This window comes from Toxotes jaculatrix, chromosome 22 (assembly GCF_017976425.1).
Source record: "Toxotes jaculatrix isolate fToxJac2 chromosome 22, fToxJac2.pri, whole genome shotgun sequence".
Lineage (NCBI taxonomy): Eukaryota > Metazoa > Chordata > Actinopteri > Toxotidae > Toxotes > Toxotes jaculatrix.
The window spans coordinates 3,579,918-3,607,559 of NC_054415.1; the positions used below are offsets into that span (position 1 = coordinate 3,579,918).

The window sequence follows — 27,642 nt, forward strand, 5'->3', positions numbered from 1 at the left end:
AGAGAAAGGCTGAGAGTCAGCATTAGCTGTGAGCTAAGCGTCGCTCAGATAAATAGGTGATTTATAGGAGCCATTAATAGTGAGGGGCAGCCCACACATCTCATTACACAAGTTAGATTGTTTATAGTTGGTAAAGAAGCTGTGCCTCCAGTCTTATGTGTGAGGATGTTCAATCATAAGAGCCGCTTGATGCGAAAGGTCAAACTGGGGCAAACAATACAAATCCAAACAGGTCATTTGGAGACAAACTAAAGAACTATTACGAAAAGGGCGGCACTGCATCAGCTTATGACTTGGTTTAAGACATAGTGCCTAAAAATACCCAGCCCCATGTTTGATCATGTTTATTGTCTTCAACCATCTGCAGCTGATAACCCTTGACTGAACAAGCTGTTAGTTATCCCACGAGGGGAGCGTGGAGAAATATCCGCACTTGTAGAGAAATGACTTTCCTGAGAGAAGGCAGCGCTCGGGGTGATGCACGAAAGAGCCAAACATCTACTCAGATGTCAGAAGTGATATCTTGATGTCTTTAAATTAGAAGTCGAAGCAGCTTGTGAGACGATGTTGCTCCTACGGCACCGTAGCTCTGCGACTTGCTGCCTCGTAGTGCATCAGATTTTCGCCACCAGGAAAACCAGTAAACAAAGTGACAAAGGGAAACAACGGTGAACTCAACTCTTCTGATTCCAGCACATGGGGGAAAAATAAAAACAGAAAATCAGCCAAAAGATCAGTTTTTAAAAGGTGAACGTCCAACAGGGAAACAGGGTTCGACACTGTTGCTCCCGTTCTGCACCAGCTGAACGTGTTCCTGTGACATTTAAGGGAATTACATGGTGTTAGGAAAAAAACGACAACCGCTTTGTCTCTGTTAAAGAGCTTAGCAAAGACATAGAGGACAATTTTATGTAGCTCTCACCCGAGCTTTTCAAACACAAAGGAAAATCTTTGCTTGGCTGGTCGCACTCGAGTGCGCCACTTGAAGGGTGAAAATGTGTGTAAGTGTTGCCACGACTCAGGGCTCATCATTTCCTTCTTGCCTCACTGATGTCAGGTTTACATAAACAGGCTGCAGTGCCTCTGAGTTCTGGGAAATGGCATTGGAATAGAAAAAATAAATAAAAATAACAAATAGCATGGTTTCATTTCTTGTTGTGACAAGATACTGAAGCCAAACTACCACTAGGGCTGCTGGGAAAAAAAGGGGGGGTTTCACTTGTTAAATAGGTTTTCTGAAACAGAATCTGACATTTGTATTTTACATTAATAAATGTTATTTAATAAAAATACAATAAGAGCTTTAAACACTGGTCAAGCAATCACAAACAGCCAGTTTTATTCAAACTAAAATTTCCTTAACTTCTCTCTAATTTACTTCTATCAGTGCCCTCCAGCTCCCTCCAGATGTCTCCTGGTTCCTCCATAAATCTCCACCTAAATTGGTCTGTTTTTCCATGTGGATGTAGTTTGTGTGTGTGTGTGTGTGTGTGTGCCGCCCTGCTCTGACCTTCAGCTGTGGGCCAACAGTCCAGACTGATCAGGCAAAGGGAAACCAACTGCCAGCCCTACTTCGTCCGCCATCAGGTGTTGACAACCTGCATAAACATCGAGTGAAGCGCGCGGCTCACCTGAGGGGCAACAGCCAGTATGAATGATCTGACGAGTCACTCAGATGAGAGCGAGTTGGGCCAGGCTACATCTGTGAGATATGGAAGGGTAAATCACTCTGCTAAGGACGTTCACATCCAGGAGGTTTGGGAACTTTGGATAACTCGTCCTTTAACATGGATGATGTGCAGCCTTTTTATTTAATGACTCTTTAAAAGGAGCTTCTTTAAAACAAGAGCAACCGTGTGCAAACAGTGATCTTTATGCAAATCAATTGAATCCGCTGTAAAGAGCAAGCCCATTTTGGATGATTGACACAAATATGATTGGTCTATTAGCCTATCAGTCATGCCATTAAGGTCTGCCATTATAAATCAGGCTTGATGGTTTGTGATTGGACACTAAATGCATGTTGGGCTCATTAGTCCCTACTGTTCTCAGCAGATCAGTCCAGATCCAAATCAATGAACTCCACTTTTAAAGAGGGACCGTGACAGCTGCGACCTTTGAAGCATCGAGGTCAACGTGACGTCAACTTGCCCTTAAATTGCTGAAGACCCGTCGCTGACAAAAGGAGGTGGGATTCACCTGGTATCGTGACAGTTTGGGTCCTCGTACCCTTTCACAGTATCCACCACTGTCGCTCACACACGGCTGCAAACGTGAATTATTAAACACGGCAAGTTATAGTGATCAGTGGATAATGTAGAGGGGCTTCAGGGCTTCATGTACGTAGCCGAGGTAAATGAGTCTTGGGCATCCTATCCTATCCTGTAATTCTGCATGCGGACGCTAATTTCCCACAAGGGAGAACACTGTGTGCCTGGCCTCTCTCTGCTGGCCCCTTAGTTCTATGACAACACGGGGGGGGGGGGGGGGGGGGGTAAAGCAGGGAGCGCTGCCCTCCAGGCATATCTCCTCCAGTACACAGAAAAACTTCATTATGGTGAAACAAATGTGTCCTCAGCAGCAAATCGGCCTCAGCAGAAGGTGTTCTTTTACAAACTTCAGGACATTATTAAATTATACAGAAACCCACACTGCTGCTCAGTCCACCAGTGGCGCTGGACGAGCCTCCTGATGTGTGCTGAAAGCCCAAACAAGCTGTAAAACTCGTTTGGTCAGTAAAATGTGCTTTTGATGGTTTCCCTGAGAAACAGTGCGCGGCTCGCAGAGCAGGTCTGTATTTTCTCAGAAGCGTTTTGCCATGCCTGACATGATCCTATTTTGAATGGTCCTCTGTGGTAATAAGGTCATTTGTCTTGTGCAAAGGAGAGGGGATCTATAGTTGTCATACTCTGAGCCGGAGATAAATGTGGAAGGCTAAGACTGTGCCAGTGAAAAGAATTTATGCAGTCAGCCCTCTCCTCTCTCGGCTATTGTGTAAGATTAAAAACCTCTCAATGTGTGGAAATAGAAAGGATGCAATTACAACCCCAGAGCTGAAGACGAATATCTGTTATTCAGTTACTTATTGATCCTCTGGATAATGGTGCACATCTTGTTGCACATTTTATGCAAAGCTAGAACCGAATACATGTCTGAATTTTTCCCTGTTTATATTGTCTGTACTGTACTGTCTGTACAGTCATAATGATGTTTTCTCTGCTATTTTTATGTGCAGGTGTCTCTTGAAATGGACATTTTAGGGTGTTTTCAAACCTAACCTGTTCGGTTTGGTTTGTTTGGGGTAGTGTGAAAGCCAAACAAAATTTTATGAAAGCAGATATGTGATTTTTGCATGAATTCCAAAGCGAATCTGCCGATCAGTAACTGCAGCCTGTATTAGCTGTGAATGTATTGGGTGCAGGCATTTCCCCTGATCGATCAGAAAGTGATAAGGAGTTAAAACTGTGGTGTGTGTATTGTGTTTCAGCCGATCCTTGTTAAAAAGTGATTGAAATGTGAAGTGTCTACACCGCAACTGCATCCGCCTCGTCCTGTTTCCACCTGCTCATCCTTATCCAGAAATTAGGCTGCCGACTAACGATGCTCATAACCACTCGTTATTTTTTGTGACCTCTGTGACTCCAGAGAAAATAATAATACAAATAAGAAACACAAAAATGCTGCATTGCGGTCAGTCTCTGGAACTGAATTTCACTGTTCAATCAGTGTGTTATCTGTCGGATGATTTGAATTCATGTTCACAACAAAAGCAACAAAATGCACTGCAGGATTGTTTTCCCTTTGTTCGGACAGACTGAACCAAACTACAGGTTTGAAAATCACCTTAATCTCGACAGGACTTTCACGTGGCTAAAAAAAAGGGGGAAAAAAAATGTGTGATCAAAGACAGAGCCAAACACAACATCACATAAAACTGCACAAAAACACAAATGGCTTCCTGTGCTTCTTCATTCTCCACTGTGTCGTGTGAAAGGCAGCAGAGTCAATAATGCTTCCCTTTTTACTCTTTATGCTCTTCCTCCTCTAATACCAAAGTGCACGCGTTAAAAACAAAACGGATTGTTCAGCCACCGCTGCTAATACCTCCTCAATCATTCTTGTTTAGTAAATGGCTTAGCTCCTCCACCATACTATAGCCTTTGTGGTCTACCTTGCTGCTGCAGTCATGAACAGACTCACCGAGGTCCGACCCTGCAGGCTGGCTCAGCCACAAAGCATTTCTTCACCCGGCTGTTTATCGTCACGCAGTCAAATTCCTCACCGCCGTTTCATGTCATAATTTTCTTGGATCAGGCAGGAATGAGTGTTTTCACAGCTATAGTGGGAATCCGATTATCATACAGGGATCACGGTCGTCATGGAAACCAAGGATGGTGCGTGGTGTTAAGCCGTCCCTTACACATCCTAGAACATTGGGAATTAGTGTGAAAATTCAGCTCCCTTAAAATAAAGATGTGACAAATTCCGTCTTTCGTATTAAGCACAAACAACGGACCATATTTTGTTTTCACAGCTTGCGTGTGCGGTAGGAACACAACCTGTGCTTCTTAGAAACATGACTTTGTCACACAATATCGCAAATTCAAAGCTACACTTGTAGCACACACCAATGATTAATCGGTACACTCAGGGTGAGTTCAAATACAACAATCTGACCAAGTAATTTGCAAGGCTGCTTTGTAGTTAATGAGATCATATTAAACTCGGTGTAATTTTCTGATATTTATCTACAGCTTGTTCAAAAGAAGTTCATCTAAGCTTTAAATACGCACTGGATCTGTTAATTGTAATTTATAACACACCTCAAGTGAAATTCTATCAAAAAGTGTTGGTATAATTTAGATGCTCTCCTCTTTCTCGCAGCCTGAAGGTGCCAGTAACAGCTTGCCAGACATTTTATGATCATTTTTTTGTGTTGAACTGTGTCTATTAACGTCTCTTTGTAACATTTGGGAAAGAGCTGGCTGTAACAGCTGCTGTAGCACAGACACACTGTGGGACAGATTACAAACAGATTCATGTCAGGGTACCTTGCTCTTGCTGTTGTCATTAATCAAAGCCACATTTTTTAATACAGAAAATATACAAAGCATGATTACGATAACACACCCACGGACACGCACTTTTTTCCCCCCAAAATGGGGCATTTCTGTTTGTTACTGCCTCACAATGACCCAGCGATATGTGCTGTGGGTCTGGGTGATAATTCAATATTGTGGCTTGTCAAATTTCAGATTTTGGTATTTGGTCTGTTCTGTGTTATCATTTCACAAAGTTCTGGTGTCCAAATTAATTCAAGCTCCCATGAAAGTGTAATTAAAAACTTAAAACGTGAGATATTGAATGTTTTGTATGTCTGGTATAGAAAACACTGTCTCAGCAGATAAGGCCCGGGAAGGTCTGAGGGACTTTCTCATTATCCTCTATGAAGGCTGGACTCCACTGTCTGTGAGGGACAGGAGCGAGGAGGGGAGCGCAGGTGGAGGGGAAAGTCATGCAGGAAGACGCAAACAATGCTGCGAGGAGGAGATAAATGAAGCCGGAGAGTCTTGGCCTCACCAGGAGCGGACAGCCATCTGCGAGCTCCTGCTGCGAAAAGCTTATCTTACTACCACCCCTCCAGAAGACTGAAAACTTTGTTTCCCACCTCTGTCTCTCTTTGTCTTCTTCCTTTCATGTGTCTTTTCAATCACATCCACTCTTCCTTTCTGTCACTGCCTTCTGCATTTGCTTGACAAAACAGTGTAATATTAATCCAGTGTGGCTGGAGACTTAATTAGAGCCTGTCACAGCTCTAATTTATGCCAGTTTATGAATGTGGATGGCCATCCTGTTCATTACCCTCTCAAGACATTCCTGGTTCATAAATTGAAATTAACAGACTATGTCTGAAAATCATCCAGTTTAGATTTCCACAATGTGGTGTCAGAATTTCTAATTACCACTGGGGTTAAAAAAAAAAAAAAAAGAAGAAGAAGAAATACAGACAAAACCATCCATTACTGCCCTGTCGTCCATCTGAAGGGACAGAGACAGAATTTGGTAAAGCATGCACGGAACTGGCAGAGATAATCACCACGGAAAAACCACAAAATGATGCATTTAATCATTACAGGGACACCGAATGTCCAGGTCATTCGCTCAGCACTCGGCCATGTGGCGTGGAAACACAACTCAGGGTCGCCCCTGAACCCTCGACCCCACCCGCCTGCGCGGCGATGCCTCGGGGCCGCAAACAGCTCCCGACTCACTCGGGTAAACACACTCACGCACAATATGCCTGCGCACACGACGAAAGACATGACTGCAAGCGCTGTCACCACTCATCACGCTGACACAAAAGAGGATGCAGCTCAGATACCGAGTGAGTGGTATAATAATGTGCACGCAGACATGATAGGATATTTTCTGGATGCTCTGGGACAGACAAACAGGCCCAGCTGAATGAGATCAGCGCAGGAATCAATACAGGGGTGCCCGGTGAGCATTAAAAGCACAGAGGAGCCGGGCATTTTAAGAGCCAGATGACCTGAGAGGGAAGGTCCTTGACCGGGAGAAGTGACCGGCCTCGCGGCCTTGTGAAGGAGCTGGCGCTGATAAAAGCGAGTCGTAGGAGGACATAAATCTCTGAGCATCACACAGCGACTATCATCTAGTATTTCAGTGTAGGCGTGTGATGCTGAACAGTTCGCTGCCATTTTGAGCAACATTTCTTGTAGAGACAGATGAAGGAATAGTATATGTACATGAACTGGCTAGCACCACACACTGTGCTCTGAGGCTAGATTCCCTCCTTAGTGCCAGTCAAGCTTACTAGAGCGCGATGCAGGCCGGATTGATTGATGGACTAAAGGGGAAAAGGCAGGTTGGGTGAGACAGGCACAGCAGAGAACCCGAGGTTAGACACTGTCACTGATCTCGCTGGTGCTTTCAGGGGAGGGAAAAAAAAAAAAAAAGTGCCTCAAGGGCGTAATTTAGCTCACTAAAAGCTCTTAAACCTTCAGCTGCAGCACGACCAACACTTTCCTGCTCTCGTCCAGATGGAGAAAACACGGGAAGAATAATGTGACTGACATCACATTTTGTTTCCAAGTACAGGGCCGTTGTAAACACTGATCTCCATCTTTTTTTTTTCTCGATGTATTAATTTTTCGCTGGTGTCGCTCACGATACATGAACGTCTTCAACCATTGTTTGCAAAACAAATCCGAAGAATGTAATTACATGTAAATCAGCACACGGTGCCTTGTAGCAATTTCCATCTACCGGACTGACATGAGACATAACAATCTGCGCTACGGTGATAAATAACAATTACTACTTCACCTTTTTACTCACTAAAGAAAATCATCTGTGGATGAGGTGAACTTAGTCTTAGAGTTATCAGATAAAAGCCACACCTGGCTAAACCTGTGCTGTGGGAATGAACAGAAAGGTTTCTGCTTTTAAACAGTTTGCTGTGCGATGACGCAACAAAATGCAAAATACCAGTCTGCAGTTGTGCACAGTAACCAGCTTATTATCAGGGGTTATCTCAGCCCCTGCACTCACTCCCCTGAAGACGTTTTAGTCCCGAGGGTAAACTCTGACCACGCAGAGACCATTGGTGGAAACGGTAAATTAGCACAGAGTATTCAGTGAATGTCAGACTCGAGCCACCGTAATCCAGCAGCTCGTCCTCTCTCCGTGAACTGTGCTCTCTCTGTGCATCCTGGGTAATTTGTTTCTCATGGGGGTTTATCATATCAGGAGCCAGAGAGGTTATTTCTACTGACAGCTATGGCATAGAGAGAGAGAGAGAAAGAGAGGGAGGCCTGGGTTTGGAAGAGAAGAGAAGGACTCGATTTGCACCATGTATAAGATACTGAATCACTGCTAATTTAGTTTTAATTGCACAAGTTCTGATGTTGTAAAGCAGTGACCTGGTTAAACTCTGGTACTTTTTAACTTTATTTTCCACTCCAAGGAAGCAGCCTTGGAGTGATGATAAGAAGCTGTTTACAAGATATGTTGCTAGTCTTCACACCCAAGTGGTCGCAGGTAACAGACACAAATGTGGAAGGGTGGATTTTGTTCATTTGGCTTCAAATTTTCAGGAACAACGCCCCGAAAATTCAGTCACGACTTTTGGCAGTAGGTGAAAGTGACAATGGATGAATAATTCATGAGCTCAATGTGCTGCCGTTAATCACAGTAATCTCACACAGTGCTATATCTCCTCCCAACGCACACACACACACACACACACACACACACACACACACACACACACACACACACACACACACACACACACACACACACACACACACACACACACACACACACACACACACACACACACACACACACACACACACACACACACCTCCGTCTCTCTCCTCTGATCTGAGAGCAGGTGATGTGAAATCAGGTGGAGTTATTAAGAAGCTCGAGATAAAGAAATGGAGAAATAAAAATGTGAAAAGTGAGCTTTCTTGTATTAGTTAAACATTTCAGCTCTGTCCTCACTGCATCCTGACGTACTGTGTGTGTGTGTGTGTGTGTGTGTGTGCGTGTGTTTTGGGGATAGCGGGGTGCTTCTCCACTGGAAATGCAAAAGGCACTGATTGCGTTTTACCAGGCCTTTTTAAACCTGGCTTTTGTGCAGGTCCTCGCCAAACACAGCGCAGGGAAAAGGTGAATTTAGACTCGCACCGACGCCTTTCGCATGACCCACTTGCCTCTCTGTACTCAGCAGGAAGAGGAAGGAACTTGAAAAGCTCTGAAATGTATCCGCAATGCTGCTTTTTTTTCTCCCTCGGACGTGCAATCATGGAGACACAAATCACAATTTTGCACATGAATACAGGATTCATTTGCCTGGTCGTGTATTCAGGTCTGTGCTCGGCGACCGGAAGCCCTGTGAGACACATCTGTCTTGAAATCCGTTTCTCCCATAGCGGACCTCCTTGATGGGCTGGTTGATAATATACTCCCAAGTGGACATCTAAGATCAGTGATTACCCTCCATTTACCGCTGCTTGCTCACCTTCAGGGCATGTCGATGCATCAAAGGACAGAGTTTGGAGAAAATGCCTGATCTGAAGATAACCTCCTGGCTTCTTCCTTTCTGTGACAACCTTTTAACATGATAGATCCTTTAATTGCGGTAAACTGGGATTGACTGGAAGGTTACTGAGAGGCAGTGACAACACCCAGGTGACCCCTGGTAAATGGAAAAAGGGAACTGCTGGAAATCAGATTTTTTTCAAGACACTCCCAATATGAGCACAAAGACGGTGTTTTGTCCTTGCTGCTTCATTAGGTCGGCAGGGTGAAAATCACTGATCAACAGTAACCAACAGAAGAGGGGGTGGGATAAGTGTAATGTGGTGAGGGTAATGTGATTTTATTCCCATATAAAATATACATTTCTTCTACGTCTGATCACAGTGTAACAGAATTCACCCTCATCTCCTTTTCTTGTCTTATAATCATCTACATTTGAGCTTTGCTCTGATCATATCAATATTCAGGATTTGTCTCTGATGATGGCCTCTCTGATCCAGGAAATTAAAGGACTGTCTCTCCGTTAATTTGAGCTTTGACACGGTTGAAAGCTAAAACTTTGCAATCGGCGATTTTGAAGCTGATGCTCGGATCAAAGAACATCAATCGAGGTGATGAGCAACGAGAGACTGGATGGTGTATGGTGAGAGATAAGGTCTCATATTCCCAGCACGATACCATCAAACCACAACAAGAGTAAATTATGAGACGAGTATATTCTCTTTGTCCAACAAACCCACTTCGTGAGCTTGTTAATGGTGTAAAAAATAGACATTTTCCCTATGATTTTATTCCTTTTCATTCAATCTTATGTCGCATTCTGTCAAACACAAACAAGGCCAAGGCTTAGCTGGGTGCTTCAACTACTGCAAACCACTGGGTTGTTGCTATGCAACAATTAAATATGTTTGAGGTGTGCTCCTGTCGAGTTTCCTTTTACCTTTCGGTAACCTGTGCGCTGAGGGCTGGAAAAAAAAACCCCCGACACTTTCTCGGTGCTGTCGGCTTTGCCCCCTCCCCTCTCTGTAAACAGAGGTCTCAGGTGAATATGCAGCCTTCTGCGGAGTCAGAGATGTAGTGATAAAAAGTCGCTCTTCTTTCCCGCTCAGATCGCAGCAGACAGCACACTGATTTACACAGCACAGTGACAAGGACGGCAGCTGCGGGGGAACCGAGATGGAAAATATATCTTCCCTCTGTCCCCATCGTCACCTCCTCCTTCCTCCATCCCTTCCTTCACTTTAGGTCCGATTCACATCATCTCTCTCTTCGTGTGCCCCACCTCCTGCCATCATTGTTTCTGTGGCCCAAAAACAGGGTTTGTGTAGAAGAAGGAGAGGTTATTCATGGGCCTCTGAGGTCAGATCAGAAGGTCAAACCACACGTGTGAGCTCTCTACACACTCGTCTGTTTGACACAAGGAAATGAATGAGCGGAGGCCGTCGGCCTGAGTGCCGCCTAACCTGCCATACACGTGTGTTCGTCAGCCTTCCTGCCTGTTGTCACACTGGAACAGCTCCCAGCGTATTGGTCTCTGGCCATCACAGAGTTTACAGAAACAAGGACATGTCAGCGGAGTGAAACACGACCACACCTTAGTTTTATGGCGTTGACAGTTGGCAGCGAAGAGGACCAAGGCAGGGGAAAGGAGAAGAGACTGAACGCATGGATGCCTCCCAGTCCACCACAGCGCTGAGCCAAACAAACGCAGCCAACACATGTTTGCCTCTTTTCCGGAGTGTGTTATTAACACACCAGTGGAAAACACTTAACTCATGCCTATTCAATTATGCTAATGCAAACATATACAAATGACCCTGGTTAGTTATTAGCTGTGTCAATTAGGGGACATGTGTATGGGGCTTCAGAAGAGAGAAAGGAAGACAGATAGAGAGAGGAGGGTGGGTGGGAGAGAGGAGTGACGGGTGGTTTGCTGTCCACTGGCGAGATATTAGCCTTAGGCCAAGACTTGAAGCTTTTATTGTTTCTGTTGGGCTACATGGGCGGGGGGGCGGAGATCCGCTGTGCTCGGAGAACGTGCGGCGAGGCACAAAATAGGTGTCATGTCGAGCCCCTGTATGCATATTAGCCTGGACACGTGTGCGCGTGTGCGAGGGTAAACGATCAAACAGGAGTGGCCCTTATCTTTCTGGCTTCTCTTAGTCTTAGTCCAAAGATCAGCGAGCAGGCTGCAGTAAGCTCTCGTCTCACAGCTCTCACAGGAATACAGGAGTTTTCACGTCTGATTTCACACCCTCTTACTGTGCTCACCGTTATCAAACCCAAGATGTGAAATACATCTAATTAATTCATGAAACCGGCTGATTTGCAACCAGCTGCAGAACACACAGTCCCAGTTACTTTAGAAATGTTATTGTATTGACGAGTGTACTTCACTTTACATACAGTAAGTCTGAGTCACGGTGCTGAGATCTAAAACGCTTTGCATGTATATGCATAGTAAAACCATGCATTAAAAATCAATAAAAATGGATCGACAACGCCATAACTGACTCATACATCATTTTTATTACAGCTGAAGCAGATTAATCACGATGATTTGTAGTGTGAAATGATGCATGTTGCTATGGGAAAGTGTTCATCTGGGGTATGATACACTAATGCTGAGACGGACCTGTCTGCCATGTCCTCCTGACTGGATGTGTTTCATCAACTCGACTTCAAACTGTTTGTTTACTGAAATGTCTTTGGATGTACAGATTAAAGGACACAGAGCCGCAGAGCTATAGGAAAGCCCGGCACGAGTCTGATTTAATGCTCCAGTGAATTGTACGCACTGTGGCAAAGCACATAGCCACTTTGGCAACTGCTGTGATTATTTAGCCAAGCTACCTGGTTAAGTAGCGAGCACTGCTGCCCGTGGACTCGACTGACAGTCAGTGTTGATTTGTAAACACAAATAGATTAAGGCTGGTAAATATTCAAACACTGCTGCGCCTGATCCTCAGTCACTGCTCCTTCTGCAACCAAAATGTAAAAATCTGTCGCTCCCCACAGTTTATTATCTAATCACCGCATGAATACTCTTTGCAAACAAGGCGACATTCTCCATCATTCTCCTGCTCTGGCACTGTTAGAAATGATCATTCCTTAAGTCTCCATTATTTCTGTCTGACCCTCGGCTGTATGCCACCTCTCGCTCGCTGTACAGGAGCTCTGTCCATGGTTCTGAATCAGCACCACACAGCCTGAGCACAGAGGCTCTTCCCACAGAGGGAAGGGAAAAAAAAAAAGAAAAAAAAAGAAAAGAAAGCATGAATTTTGCTGGCTGGCTGGGTGGAGCGGCTTGGACCTCGTCTCAGCCGGGTCTGTCTGTAAGAGGCAAGCAAGCCAGAGTCTCAGCAGGCAGGCAGGCAGGGAGCTCCACGCCCTGCTCGCTTCAGAGCTGTCACATGTGACAGCGTCATCTACAAAGGGATGGGGAGGCTGGAAGCCTGAATACATCCTTTAGATGGATACAAAGCATGACTGTGGTTAAGGCTACATGGAATATCACCTGTCTGAGAGAGAATGATCTCAGTGATCCTTACTTTGCTCAAATGTTTGAAAGTCTTAAGCAAGAGATGAAAGCAGACGTGCTGCCTTACAGCAATCAAGAGCGTTCCCTGCTTCATGCCCGCGCTCTAACGTGCGGGCGGACGCATTGTGAATGTGCATCCAGTGGGATGTTGTGTGAAAAGAACGGCTGATCCCCGCTCAGGAGAGGCCAGCCCCTCTTCGTCCCGTCTATCCCCGGAGTAGAAAAGCCAGCCAATCAGAGTGGAGGAGGCAATGAGTCACGGAGAGAGAGCGGACCGCATCCAGTGGACCGAAAGGAGCTGCCTGCTCTGGGCAGGAGAGCTGTAACGTCCAGGGACGGAGTGATCCAGACAGAACACCCACATACAGGAAAAGCACGTACATTCACCGATATATTCTTTTTTTTCATCCAAAACTGAGCAGCTTTAATGATAAAAGCATAATTTTCTCTCTCCTCCATTACGCTTTAAGTCCTTGGCTCTCAGTTTTATTCGATTTATGAGACAAGTCATTACTCACAAATGTCGCCACCCCTTCATAACTCACAAAACACCCACTGTAACACTGCAAGGTTGTGTGAAGGTCAGCATATTGCCTGGATCCAACTTGGGCTGAGCTGCGTTTAAGCTTGGTGGTGGTATAGTACAGTACGTGCCACTCGAGGCAGAACAGCCGTTAGATAAACAAAAACACTGTGTGAATGGGCCCCGTGAATGAGCGCCAGAGACGTTCATTAACTATTGATGCAATGGGAGATCTCACAGCTGGACACGCATCGCACGCCGCGGACACACACATGCAACGCAGACGCACACAAACGGTTCCTGAATCACAGGGCAATGCCAGCGGCTGCAATGTTTTCCAAGAAAAGGGGTAAAACTGTCCTCAAAGAGGATGAGTCGTATTCAGTAGCTCGCACAAATGACTCCAGATTTCACACGTGGATCTTATGGTAACAATTACATGAATAAGAGAAGTGAGCAGATTGTTCAGGTCGACTATTGGACGCACAAATCCATTTTCCGAGCAGCCGCAGAGGCACTGTGGATGTGAATGGGGTTTAGTGGACCTTGTAGGAGAATAAAGGATTTGGAAGGTAGTGGAAAAATGGAGTCAAAATGGAGCAGAAATCCAACTGAATTGGTTTTGCCTCTGAAAAGACTGAAGCTGCGTGTTGGCTTTCATGGCTCGCTCCCGCACAAGACAATGGAATCAAATAGACAGGGGCTATTTGAAGCCCCACAATCTGCCAACCTTCACCTCTTTCATGTTTCTAAATGAGAGAAGAAAGGAAAAAAATAAAAGTGCAAATGTTATTAAGAACAGAGGAGCTTTGTTCAGCCCCTGGCCCTCTTTTCTGCCTTTGTTTAACGGTCTACTGTACGTCAGCATGCACACACTGAGAGAGGGACGGCAAGGAAGAGAGATCGACTAGTTCATTTCAGTTGAATCTGGGATAATGAGGACAGGGAGGGAGAGAGAGGAAGAGATAAGGGACGACAAAGGGGAAATGACAAACAGCAGGGAAGGCAGTGCGCTGATTCGATTACAGTACAACTTCTCATTAAGTGACAAAGAAAGCAGGCCCTGGGTTAGGAAGCCACAGCATCGTACTATAGATACAACTGCTAAATACAGCACAGCTCCCCTCCTTTCTGTAGGGGAATAACTCTCTCTCTCTTGACTTCACTGCTGCCACCGTCGCCACGCTGAGCCTGACCCTCCTTGGGAGCGTGCTTATCCCTGCCTGTCACAGATCCTATCAGCCAACAGTCAGCCAGGTCCCACTCGTGTATGCAGACGTATACAGGTTTGCTCACGCACCGATATTCTGAGTTTTCAAAGAGCGAAGAAACACGAGTCACACAGACACCCGGGAAACTCTGATCTCTAGTGTGAGTATCAAACGCCACACTATTTAAGGGCAAAAGGAACAAGTGCAAGACAAGAAAGTGAGACAAAAAAAAGCCCCATGAGTCTTTGCTCTCTTTCTACTTTCTCCAAAATTAATCTGATTTTAGAAAATTTTCCTTTTCAGTAAGCCCTGTCGTTGTAAATCTGACATCCCCTGACATCTGTCATCCTGAATGAGCTGCTGTCAAAGACACTACACCTCCGCTGCCTCCTCCTCCTCCTCCTCCTCTATACGACCTGACTCCTCCAATCACAAATACAGTACAGTGTCCTGCGAGCCATGTTTGCTGACATGTTCACACACACATGTGCACACATCAAAAGCGGCGTGTTTTCCACATCCCATCCAGGCGTCACATGTATTATTTTCAAAGCAGCAGCAACACGAACGAGAGCTCTCATGCCATTTGACTGTATAACCATGCAATCACCATAATTCTTTCCCTCTTACCTGGCAGCACGCGGTGTCTTCCCTGGCTCCTCTTCACAATCCCAGGAAGGGGTTCAGATAAGTTCTGCCTTCGCTGAGGGAGCTCGATGTGGCACTTTAAGATGAAGGAAAGAAAAAAAAAAGAAAAAACAAAGGCTCAAAAAAAGGAATGTCCCCCCCTTTTTTTTTTTCCCCCCGACACGACGGCTCGAGAAGCACTCACGATCACACACTCGAACACCCAGTCAACAGCTCCGGCAAGCGAGCAGCTCGCTATTCCTTCCCTCTCTCTCTCTCTTTCCGTCCGTGACACTCGCCTCCTCTCTTCCCGCCCACCTACTCCAGCCCCCTCCCCCAACTTCTCTCTCTCTCTCTCTCTCTCTCTCCCTCGCTTGCTCCTCTCCTGTCAGACAAAATGCACACATCCCCTCTATCTCTCAGCTCACTATTTTCTGACATTTTCCCCCACCCACTCGCTCCTTCTGCTCCATGAAAACAAATATCAGTCGGAGGTACTATTAGACGTGCCTTTCCACTCATCATCAACAAACTTATTCGTGGAGCATTTCAGGTGATGTTTTCTCTTGGAATAAGACAAAGTGCCTTGTGAAAGCCTAATAACATCAGATTAATGACTAATGCTAATGAGACGTTCATCCTGAATCTGTAGTTCTGACTCCCTTTTTTTAAAGCTGACTGCCACTCATTCAAACCTATTCTTCTTAAGTCTCTCCTCTCCGTCCTCTCTGCCCATCATCCTGTCTCACTCCACCTGTCTCTCCCCGGGTCCCGCTGGCATATTTGATGCTACCCACGTCCCATTCTTCAGAGAGGTAGTCAAGGGCATTCCCAGAGTAAGTGTATGCTAATACGCTGCCTCAAGGAGCTGACTGGCGTCCCCTCGACTCTTGGCCTGACCAGATGTGGCACTCGGTTGTCCCAGGGAGGGGACAGCAGACGCGAAGGCAAAGGACAAGCAGCAGCGAAAACCGGCCAAGCAATCGAGCCTCATTTGACCACTTGAATGGACACAGTGAAGACAACAGCACCTGCAGGACTAACCTAGTACTTGTTCAGAATTACTAGGTTAAGCCCAAACTGACAACAGATCATAATAATGGGCTTTAGGTATTCCCTGCAGTTTAGATCTAAAGTACACTTACCCACTTACACGGTCATTCATTCATTCATTTATGCATTTGCATACTTGCTAACTCATGGCCCCAAGTGTAGGAGCTGCACATTACATCCACTGTCCAAGCCTGGCATAGAATGGGCACATGTATATTTATAGTGTCTCGAGTCTGTGTGTCCTGTCAGGACAACTTTATTGTGGTGCTGTCGAGTTGTTTATCTGCACTGCAGTATATCATCGTTATAAAAATCAACACTGGCGATGGCCTCGACAACTGTAACTTCTTTTCTAAGTGTGTCATAGTCATGTCCATTTTAGTGAGAGACAATAAGTGAGGAGGTGAGAGTCGTAAAGTTTTACTAAAGGACACGAGCAGTGCTTTGATCAAACCACCAAGTTACGTTATAGTCTGATGCTGCCTGTAACGTTAAACACTGGTCATTATGAAAGTCTGACAAAGAAAAATGTTTTCATGCGTTTGTACTGGAGTCTGTGAGTAAGAGCTCTGCGGCACCCTGCTGGTGTGTTTGTCCTCCCTGCGCTTCCTGTCTGCCTTTCAAACTACAACCAGCCACGCACTCGTTTCCTTGACGGGTCATCGTGCATCCCAATCAACCCGCTCCCCAGGAAATCCTTGAATTTACCTTCAAAGCGTTTGCTTGCTTTGTCCGCGGATTAATTACGAGGCGTGTGATCGCCATCCATTCTACTCCACGGTACATCTGTCGTCCACACTCATTTGTGGGCTGCAAGAAAACAGGAAGTCCGCGGCAAACTGTAACTCTGCAAGATACGTGACCGCGAGCGTGAACAGATGTTACGTGTGTGAGCGCTGTATGTGCACATGTGTGCGTCAGTGAAGAGACTCAGCATGTAAACAAAGTGCACAGGCTGATAAAGCACCATGCACAAACACACACACACACACACACACACACACATAAAAGCCAACAGACATATAGGCAGGACTGAGGCAAAGCAAACAGGGAGTCTGTGTTAATGATTACCAACTAACACCCTGCCTGGACACTGCACAGCTTCCTCCTCTGTACATAAGCTTTGGTTCACTGGCTCTGTGTGTGTGTCGTGTGTGTGTGTGTGTCTTGTGTTGTGTGGCTGCGGGGGGATCAATGTGATGTGGCCAGTGCAGATTTGTGGCCCAGCAGTCTTACGGTTCAACCCTAATGAGCAGAGGAAGAAGTGAGGCCATGCTGAGCGGCGCAGGCCATCCTCTACGGAGAATATCTGCTGTCTATCCCGACAAAGTCGGCTAAACACACATCCCAGCACTGCAGAGGCCATCTGCTACCACAGCTAGGGGCTGGAAATTGCACACCTCCAACACCTCTAAGCTTATCTCCCTTGCAAACGTAAATTGGCTGGAAGATAATAGTTTTGGCCAAACATTTTCGCTGGGAAACAGAGTAAACACAAGCGAGGTCTATATGCTGTATGAGCTGTTTTGAGATTAATGGTGCTCTGAACAGGAAGAATGAAGGCAGCTGTGAAATCGCTAATGACTGAGCTGGGTCTCCAGGTGCGGATTACCGTCCTCTGTGGACATCACTGAGCGGTAAAGGTGCACTGCATATCTGTGTATGTTAAAACAACTACCAGACTCACAGTAAAAGACTGACAGAAAAGACGATTTCTACTGTCTGAACATCCTATTTTCTGCTGGAAAGGTTTAATATTTTTTTCTCCTAAATGGAAACCCTGATAGCGATGGCATGCCTCGCATTCAGAATCACTCTATTTGGTATCTCTGATATCTCTGAGAAACAGTGCTAGCTGCTGGGGAGGACAATTTATTTGTAACAAAAAATAAGACCTGGGTGGTTTTTGCTTGAACAATTATAGAAACTGTGCCTGAAAAAGCTGGAGAAAGATGATAATAATCCAAAGAAACAGATGTCAGAAAATGAGAGAGCTGTTTGACTGACAAGTGACTTCTGTGCAGTGTAGAAAGACCATAGCACTGACAGCATAACATCAGCATAGGGCCAAAAATACCAACCATCTAAATATTACCCGTGCTTCCCACAGCAGAGAGAGAGATTTAAAGCCATAATTATTATATAATTAAATATACCTTTAATTTAAATGTCATTTAAATCATCTCCATCTCTAATACAAAAAATAAAATGTCAAAACTAATGAGTAGAGAACAGGTTCTAAACGGTGCATCTGAGCTATGAAAACCAGGAGCGTTCAGTGGTGAAGCTAAATGGAACAGGAAAGGAAAAAGGGAAGAAGAGAGATCAACGGGGTCAAAGAGGAACGAAAAGGGCGAAATGGCATTTAGAAGAAAAAAGGTGGGGAAATAAAAGGTGATGGGTGAACAAAAAAAAAAAGACAATTTGCCAAATGTCAGGAGCATTTGAATGGTCACCTTTGGACACTGCAAATCACTGGTCTCACTCAGCCATTAAAAGAGAGGATGTGAAGCTTCAGAACAGGAAGCAGCTTTTGTCACTCCTCCACACAAACCAGTACTGACTAGTTTGTTGTGCTGATTCCACAAACTGTACTAGTACAAACTATTTTCAAATTTTCTGACACTTTTGCCATAAACATTAAAGCTATGTATTAATTCTAACTACAACAGCAGCGTTTATGTTGCTCAATATTTGGGGGAAGCAATTAAGTCCCGGGCATATCTATTTATGATGTGTGTGTGTGTTTGTGCGGGCGTAATGACAAAGGGACATTTTCCTGATAAAAATCATGCAGCTGCATCACACATGGAAAACAAGGTGACCAGGCTGGACTTTCAATATGCAGTTTAAAAGGACACTTCTTCTGCCCTTGGCAGCATATTTTGCACTGGCTAATCTCCATATAAGTTTCCTAATAGGAAACTAACATTTCTGGACTCGACAAACTGTCAGTATGTAAAGGGACATTGCTTTTAAAGGGCACAGAAGGAGCTGATCTGGTTGCTCTGATTGTTGCCAGGCTCATTCCATTACATTCGTTTGGAAAATGCTTTTGTGTATATTAAGATAAAGATTATGAAATATCTGCACATGGCAACTATGGTATAGTCAATGTTAAGGAAAGATTTTTTTTTTCCAGTTGGGTAAAGGTTGTGGTTAATAAGGATGTGAAGGTCAGCTGACGAGAGGCAAACTCCGGTCACTGGTGTGAACGTCGGATGTGCCGGATCCACCAACCCGTGCTATACTTTCCTCCTCTCTGAAGATACACGACCTTCTGTGTGAGAATCATCTAAATTAGACGTCATTTGGAGGAATAATGCTAAACAGTGCTGTTCGTCCTGCACCTTCATTCGCAAAGTCAACAACAACAACACCAATCTCTGCAGATAAATTACACAGATTTCAGGACAGCAGTTAAACCTTACTTCTTGCCCCTTTAATGTATTCAAGTTGTATTGCTTTGACCCACCCAGAGTATCCAGTGCTAATTCTCTCTCAGACAGAGACATGCACTTCCAAATGGAGGAAAGTAGCCCTAATTACAGCTGATGCTCTCGTTTAATCTCCCTCTCTTTCTCTGGTACTTTCCTACTCATCCTCTCTCTCTCTCTCTCTCTCCATCTCTCCCTCTCTCCACCCCAGGCAGGAAGCTGCCACGAATCACTTACAGCTTTATCGGCGGATAAGTGGCTGTTCAAATATGGAGCTATTCAGAGAACTCTTTTCAATGCACACAGGTGCTCCTTTTCACCACCACCACCACCCGGTTTCCTCGCTCACATGCATGCTGCAGATACAGTACTGTACACAAGCTCCCACCCACACACGTACACATGCAGACATACAGTGCACACAGTTACACACAGAACACCTGCTAGGGTCAGTAACACTTGCCACTGATGCCACACAGATGTTTGGCTGGCATTTGAGGTTACAAGAGCAGCAGAGGAAGCCCGAGGAGCCGCTTGTTTTCCCCCAAAATTTCCATTTTTAAGCCTTTAACAGCTCCACTGGATTATTAAGTTACTTTAAGCACCAAAACTGTGGTTTCTGAATCTTTTAATCAGCTACAAACTGCAAATACTTTTTTTTCTGTTAACCACTGTTCATAACATGTCCTAAACATATTGTAAGTGCTTTACAGCATCTGGCACTTTGCTCTACAATGTTCACCAGCTACTTGTGCAGCTTTAAGTGTCTGCAATGTGTTATCCCCACTGGTGAAATGAATAGTTGCTCCCTGGAAGTTATAACATTGATCTAAGAACAATAATATGCTTCGAAAAATGGCCAACAGATATGTAAAGTCCACACAGTGAATATCGTCTGCATAGCTGACCTTATTTATGTGGCATATTACTTTCATTTAACCATAAAATGAGCAGGGGGTACGTTGATGACTCCAGTTGTTTTCTGGAGAAAGTCTGATTAACATGCTCAGCAGCCTTTATCTCGCCTCCATCTCTTCTAACTCCAGTCACCAGGCGCTAATGCTCACAGAGGTCACATCCTATTCATCCCAGCAGTGATAATTATGACATTCTTATGGAGGGATGAGTGGCCCTTTTGACCTGAGAGTCCCCTTGACTCACACACACGGGGAGGGGAGAGCAACGTGAGAGGAATTCATCGGGACTGATGACTGGAGCCCTTTGGACCGAATGACACACTGAGGCAGACACACACAAGAACACACGGTACAGTATGGAGAGTACACATCTTAGTGCCGACAGAAACAGTGTGAGTTTTTTTTTTTTTTTTTTTTTTTGGAGGGCCCCTGTCTGGGATGGGATCGAGGAGTCAGCGCTGGCTGTTAGAGCGCCCCGGGCCGATTCTGTGTGGGGGACTCAGAAGGGGGATTAGTGGGGATTTAGAGAGCAGTAATTACCCTTGCCCGTGGAGGGTCTGGTAATTAAATTACCTTAGCAACCCCGTTACTGCCCAGCCACACGGAGCCTCCAAGGTCAGCGAGAGAGGAATTTCAGAATATGCAAAACTTGCTTCGGATTGTCACTGGAAAACATCGCCTTCTGTGGGTCCACTTATCACTGAGACACATTTTTAGCATATAAATTGAAAATGTGAGAGGGGATCACATGCATTATGCATTGTGTTCAATGTAAATACTCTTATTTTTCTGTATGTTTTCCGTATGATTAAGTGAGCCGCGCAGCATCATCAGAAAACTCAACGCTCGTGCGTGACCACACAAACAGAAAAGGGTGGAGCCGCGTGTGTGTGCATGCGTTATGAGTACGAGTTAACCCTATCGTAGCAGCGCACAATGGAAATAAGCTTTTCTGACATGAAACTATGTGGAACAATCAGGGATCAATCATAAGTCTTTCATGAATCGTTTAGCGGTTAAGTGAGAAATGACCTGAGGTTAAAGACCAGTGGATTTGGAGAGAGAGAATAGAGACATGGAAAGAGAGAGAGAGAGAGAGAGAGAGAGAGAGAAAGAGATGCGTGGGAGTAGCAGCAGCTCCCACACAGGCAGGAAAGTCACGATCCACCACTGAACAGCACTCGCTCTTCTGCTCAAACTGACATATAAACACGCCAACAACAACTCCCATGCAGAAATGCAATCTCACTGCCACCGCATGCAAACGCTCTGAGCTCCCGACTCTGATAATAAGAATAAGCAACGTCCATAAATACAAACTATCCACTTTTCATCTTTGCGACAAATGCACCCCAGTGCCAGCGAAGCTTAGGGTCTGTCAGCAAATTTTATTTTAAACACAGTCATTCATTCCCCAACTTGTCCAACGTGTCAGCAAACATCAAGCTGCTTCCTTATGTCTTCTATAGATCCACGAGCTGCAGCGGCACGATAACTTCCCAAAGCCACGTACTGTACATGATGCACAGGCATTCGTGCAAACACAGATGCACAGTGACATGTGAACGTGGACACAAAGCACACACACACACACACACACACACACACACACACACACACACACAAACACATACACACACACACACACACACACACAAATGCCCTCAACCAAATCACACTCACACAGACCTATATTCTTCACCAGGAAGGGAAAATTCACTGAAATGCATTACCGTGTAATTAACTGCTATTCCAATACAATTACAGGAAATTAACTGACCTCTTTAAATTATGATCACACACACTCGCATTATAAAAGGTTTCCTTTAAATCATTCAGGCTTTATGATGAAGGCAACCGGCCTCAGCCTTATATAAACACCCACAGTTGTATTGGTGAACCTCGTGACAGTCTACCAAAATAATGATCCTACTCCACTGGCAAAGTGAAGGCAATAGATCATAGTGTCTGGAGTAATTCAGTGACTCTGATGGGTTCTCCTGTAAAATAAATCGTCTGCTGTGGGTAGTGTTGATAGACTCGAGCTATTCACTGGCACATCTACAACATTTAACTAAGCAAATAAAAAATAATCACTAACAGGGATCATGTCTCCATATAAAAAAAAAATTATTCTCATATTCCAATTTCTAATAATTAAGTAAACAACATAAAATATAATTTAAAAAAACCTGTTTACCTGTTATTACTGTTTTGTTATTGTTACCAAACATCTTTTAACACACTTATCGAGGCCATTAATGCAATGACTGTTCGTAGATGGCTAATATGTTTAAACAACATAAACAAATGAGTCATCAGTGTAATACTCATTATCTCCACAATAATGTTTAGATGTTTAAAAGTGCCATTGCTAGTAATACATTTGTAGCATTAATAGTTAGTAATTAAAAGTTAATAGTTAACAGTTCGTTAATTAATGGAACAAAACCCTTTAGTTACATATATCCATAAATGTGAGTGATAGTGAATGAGTCAGAATTAAATGTGATAAAGATTAGAACAAAGTGCATATTTAAAAAAATTATTAATAATGATTTAAGACTATGAAAGGACGCAGAAAGTCACAAGTTCCTAAAGCCCAAGGTGACATCTTCATATAGGACTGACTGTTTTGTCCAAACAACGGTCCAAAAAATCCACAGATGTTAAATTTATAATCTTCTAAGACAAAGAAAAGCATCAGATATTCACATGTGAGAAGCTGGAACGAGGCAGTTTTGAGGCACGGCTGCTTTGACGTTTTGTGAAACTTTGCTTATGAGAAATGAATACTGACAAAAGTTGTTTGGGTGGATGTGCACTTTTGTCTGCGTGCTGATTAAAGCAGTCTGGTTAGATCGCTGCCTTGCTGTGCACAACAGACAGTACAGTACATGGCAGCACAACTGCTCATTAGGCAGAATTGACTCTGTCTGTCAAGCACCTGTGTTTGGGGGGGCGGGAAGGCAGTCAGCCATATGTTTCTTGGGACTGTGGAGGATGATTGATGCCCTTATTGTACACCAGGTGCTAAAAATCTCCAACACCAAAGGTCTTCCTTTTATTTTTTCTCTCTTTCTTCATTTTTTTCCCCCTTTTCTTTTCCACTTCTTGCTTTTACTGGAAGGAAGCAAAGGAAAGCCGGGAGGATTGGCAGCTCTCCAGAAGCCAGTCGATCAGCAGACATGTATCACCTAACAGTGCCGCTGCCTTCCACTGCAGCCCACTGGAACATGTAAAGTACATGAACAGCTGGTGGCAGATACCCTCTATAGCACCTGACGGGTGTGATGCTATCGAGTTGGCAGAATTAGGCCGCCTCACGGAGCAATAATTACAACAAGAGATCTTAATCTCAACCGTGAGAATGAAAGCAAAAGAAAAGTGTGTGTGTGAGTTAGAGGTGGGGGGGGGGGGGGGGGGGGGGGGGCGGGGGGGGTCTCTCTCATGAAAATTTCCCATCACGTAGGCTCTGTGAAGTCACACCCCACCTACCAACGATCCCCCCACCCCCCGTTCAACATCCCCAGAAGTCACCTTGACAGTGCCCTTCACGGCCCTCCATCACTAGACTGCCTGCATGTGACAGAACGGATCTCACAGTCTTGTTTATTCAATTCTGAATCACAGCAAGTTGTTTATGGAAACACACTCTTAGAACCATTAGAACCAAAACACTGCTCTTCCTCCTCTCATGAGGAAAACAAAGATAACTCTTTCTTACATAGAACTAGTATTATAGAGGGACCTCATAAATTATGCTTTCACTTCAATCTTCAGAGAGAAGAAAAACAAGATGTAATCATGCCAAAAAGAGAGAAAGAGAGAAAGAAATCACGCTAAAATGACTGCAATTGATTGGCACGATATTTTTTTCACAACATAGATCCGTCTTAATCAAAACACACCAGATGATTCACACTGAAATTATTTTACTAATTACACACAAACTGTACAGACTAGAAATTCATGTGTGTTTAAAATGACTGATGGTTTCAACAAACACGACAGATCACTGAATGTCCTCAGTAAAAATAAATCCTGTGTAATGGAAGTGACAGATGGGGGTAAATGGCCGAAGTCACATCTTCATTTAGCTATTGTCCTGAACTTAGCTGGACTCTAATGCACTCTATTCTCTGGCTAGACTACAGGCCTGAAGGTAGAGTAAGTTATAAAGAGGCATGATCCTAATGGACGCCGGTGAATTGCATTGTTTTAGCACAGAAAATTGGGGCCCTGCTCAGGACGACGGAAGTAGGAAGTGGAGAGACACTCGTCCCAGTTCATCTGAGCTGCATGCTCCACACTTTGTCTCTCTCTCTCCCTTCCTCTGTCTCTCCGTGGACGGCGCTCTGCCACTTTGGATATGTCATGGGCAATAAGGATGAAAAATTGGACTGCTCTTTGGGTCCCCAGTTGGCATGCCGGCTTCGTCCTCCACCTTCACATGCCTGGAGGAGGCCAAGCTCCACGCTCACAAAACAAAATAGGATTTAACAAGGCCAGAATCACTCACAATGCCTCAGTAAATAGCCACTGAACCCTGCCTGAACCAGCACTGGCAGCTGAATACAGACTTTAACACAGAAGTGTGGATTGAGAGGAAGGTGTTTGACAGCACAGGGAGGATTGTAGAGGTTTGAATCCACGATAAAATACAAATGACGCAAGGGTTCGTATCAAAACCCATACGCCAAAGTCAAGATGAATGAAGTCTAACTCAAACTCCTGAAGATGATCAGTGATATGTATATTGCAAATATACCAAAAGTAGCACAATAGAAATGCTGAGCAGTTTACAGTGATTTCAAAGTACAGTAAATTTCATGGCTGGTCTGACAACATAATTATATCATACATTCTACAAACCTCTGTTATTTAAATGATTCCAAAATTGTATGAATTTTATTCTGCTTTATTGCTTTAACTCTAGTTTTTAGTTTCTAGTCTTTGAATTGACTCTGTTTGCAATGTGTTATTTAAATAACGCTGTTTTGTGCACTAAGCACTAATTTGATCATTTTATATGGGATACTTTGTTCGTCTGCATTTATCATATTGTCATATATACATATACTGTTACCTGATATTACCCAGCACATGTATTTGGCTTTGGAACAATTATTTTTATTATTTATAAAGCTGCTGATTATTTTCCAAAGTCGGTGTACTGCAGTGTCCTGTTTTGTCCAATCAACAGTCAAAAATTCAAAGATTTACTGTCACAGAAGCCTCCGAAATCTATAAAATATTCATGTCCTGTCAATCGACTAATCAGTTCAATGATTAACCTGTCAGCTTCATTTTGGATCATGACTGCTTTCTGAAAATAAATTTATGTTCAAGGATATCTTGAACACTTTTTTGCCTTTACACAGGAGCTTAAATACACTGTGTTTGCTTAGACTCTGGCCATAATTTATCACTGTGTAACTTAGAACCAGTGCTTCCAGTTACACACTGTGCATGTGACTTCAACACATTTCCATATTAATATTAATGTGGGCAAGTGCTGATGTGAAACAACAAAGTCCCAAGTCTTCTTCTGTACTTAGTATTCAGCATGAGAAAGAGTTGCCATCAGAGTCCCAGACAACCCATGATTCATCTTGTTTTTCTTTTTCTCCTGATAACGTGCCTTTTACGATGACAGGTGGATGCACCCTACAGTCGGCTTGTGATTCTATTCCCCTCTGAGATAAGGTAAAATCAATAAGATATTATTCAAACCACTACGTACCGGACTCATAAGCATTGTCACGGCGTGAAGACAAGCGGATGGCTCCGCTTGCCAGAGAGCAAGCTGCATAACTGACAGCTCGCCAGTTTTCCATACACTGCATCTAAACAGTGGGCGCATCCATAAATTGGTCCTCCACGCAGCACAGGGTGCTCCAGGGTCAAAGCAGACTTGCTTATTTTCTATGCATATTTTCGCAGTGTCAGCCTCTGAGTGAGTGTACGTTACACTTTGAGTTTGGCCTGAGAACGTTCCAATAAAATGAGCTTTAATTAAACCAGTAAATATGCAACTAAGCAGCTACAGCAATTCCAGCTAGAGCAAGAAACTTCTCTCGAACATATGCTGTTGCATTTTTATGAAGTAGAAAAGGTTAGGACACATTATCTTCCATGTTCATGCCTACCTTCTGAAGAATATACCCTTACAATACATAGTATAATATTCTAATGCATCCAGAAGGTTGTGATTATTATCACATAGTATTTAGAAGTGGACCGAGCTGTAAGCAGTAAGGCTGTTTATAGCAAAGATGCTAAAGGCTCAAAAGAAAACAGTGATATTCCACAGGGGCAAACCCATTTTATGGTTCATTAAATTTATGTTCCGTTGAATTCTCAAAGAAACAGAAAGCATGAACGACAAAATATCCGCCACCCCAGTGCAACAAGACAACAGTAAAATAGGTTTAAATGAATGTTAAATGATCGCCATCGAGAAACGAGCAAGTTACATCGAGAAATGGGAGAAAACATCAAAGGAAAATAGAAAAGAAATATGAGCACAGCATAATAAAATCCCACAACTAGAATTTTAACACAGACACGAGTGGACTGCTCTGAGAAGCCCTGAGATTTGGAAACACTGCAGTGTTCAGAGCAAAGTGTGGAAAAAATTAATCCTTGCATTTATTTTGCAGCAGGCCACTTGACACCTAATGGGAGCCCTGTCGCTGCAGAGCTGTGGCATCACAGCAAAAACAGATGCTTGGTGCTTTGTGTTTGAATTAGTTAAAGGAAAAGAGACTCACCTTCAATTCAACGAATGCTGCTGAAGTGTCTCTTTAAATGCTACCTCCTCACTCACCAGCAGACACTCAGATCTAGATGAAAATGAAAAGAAAGATTTGTTTGAACAAATGAATGAAACATATGCACAGTAAGATCCAGCTGTGTTATCACCAGGGGGTTTCTCAGAACAAGAACTTTTTTATCTTGTTAGCTCGGAATAATAATTCTTTTGTTGGTAAAATGGTAAATAACTGGTTATAACTTGATCAACTAGACTAAGTTGTTGTTTATGTATTGTACTGTTTATCCCTTTGGAGATCTTTCTGCTCTGAAACTATGCTGAAGGGAACAAACTGCAGGTAGACAAAGACAACAAGCCAGCTTTGCAACACAAATCTCCAGATAATCGGCGCACACAATGGGCTCAAACAACTGTATCCAGAAACCAGACGCAGACAAATAAGCCTACGTCACCTGCCCCCTGTTGATTGTTCCATCAGCTCGG

The 27,642-nt window shown here is 44.0% G+C and overlaps 1 protein-coding gene across 2 annotated transcripts in view; it reads right to left on the reverse strand.

Moving 5' to 3' along the window:
- syt1a (synaptotagmin Ia) overlaps positions 1-27,642 on the reverse strand; it is a 96,807-nt gene that overhangs the window by 52,640 nt on the left and 16,525 nt on the right. Inside the window, exons 2-3 of one of the 2 annotated variants that reach the window (XM_041030378.1) lie at positions 27,158-27,229; positions 14,978-15,071 (exon numbers count right to left, since the gene is read on the reverse strand). The gene's annotated coding sequence lies outside the window, so the exon portion shown is untranslated. Of the gene's footprint in view, positions 1-14,977; positions 15,072-15,179; positions 15,235-27,157; positions 27,230-27,642 lie in introns of those variants that run through there. The other variant, XM_041030377.1, reaches the window with a different exon arrangement.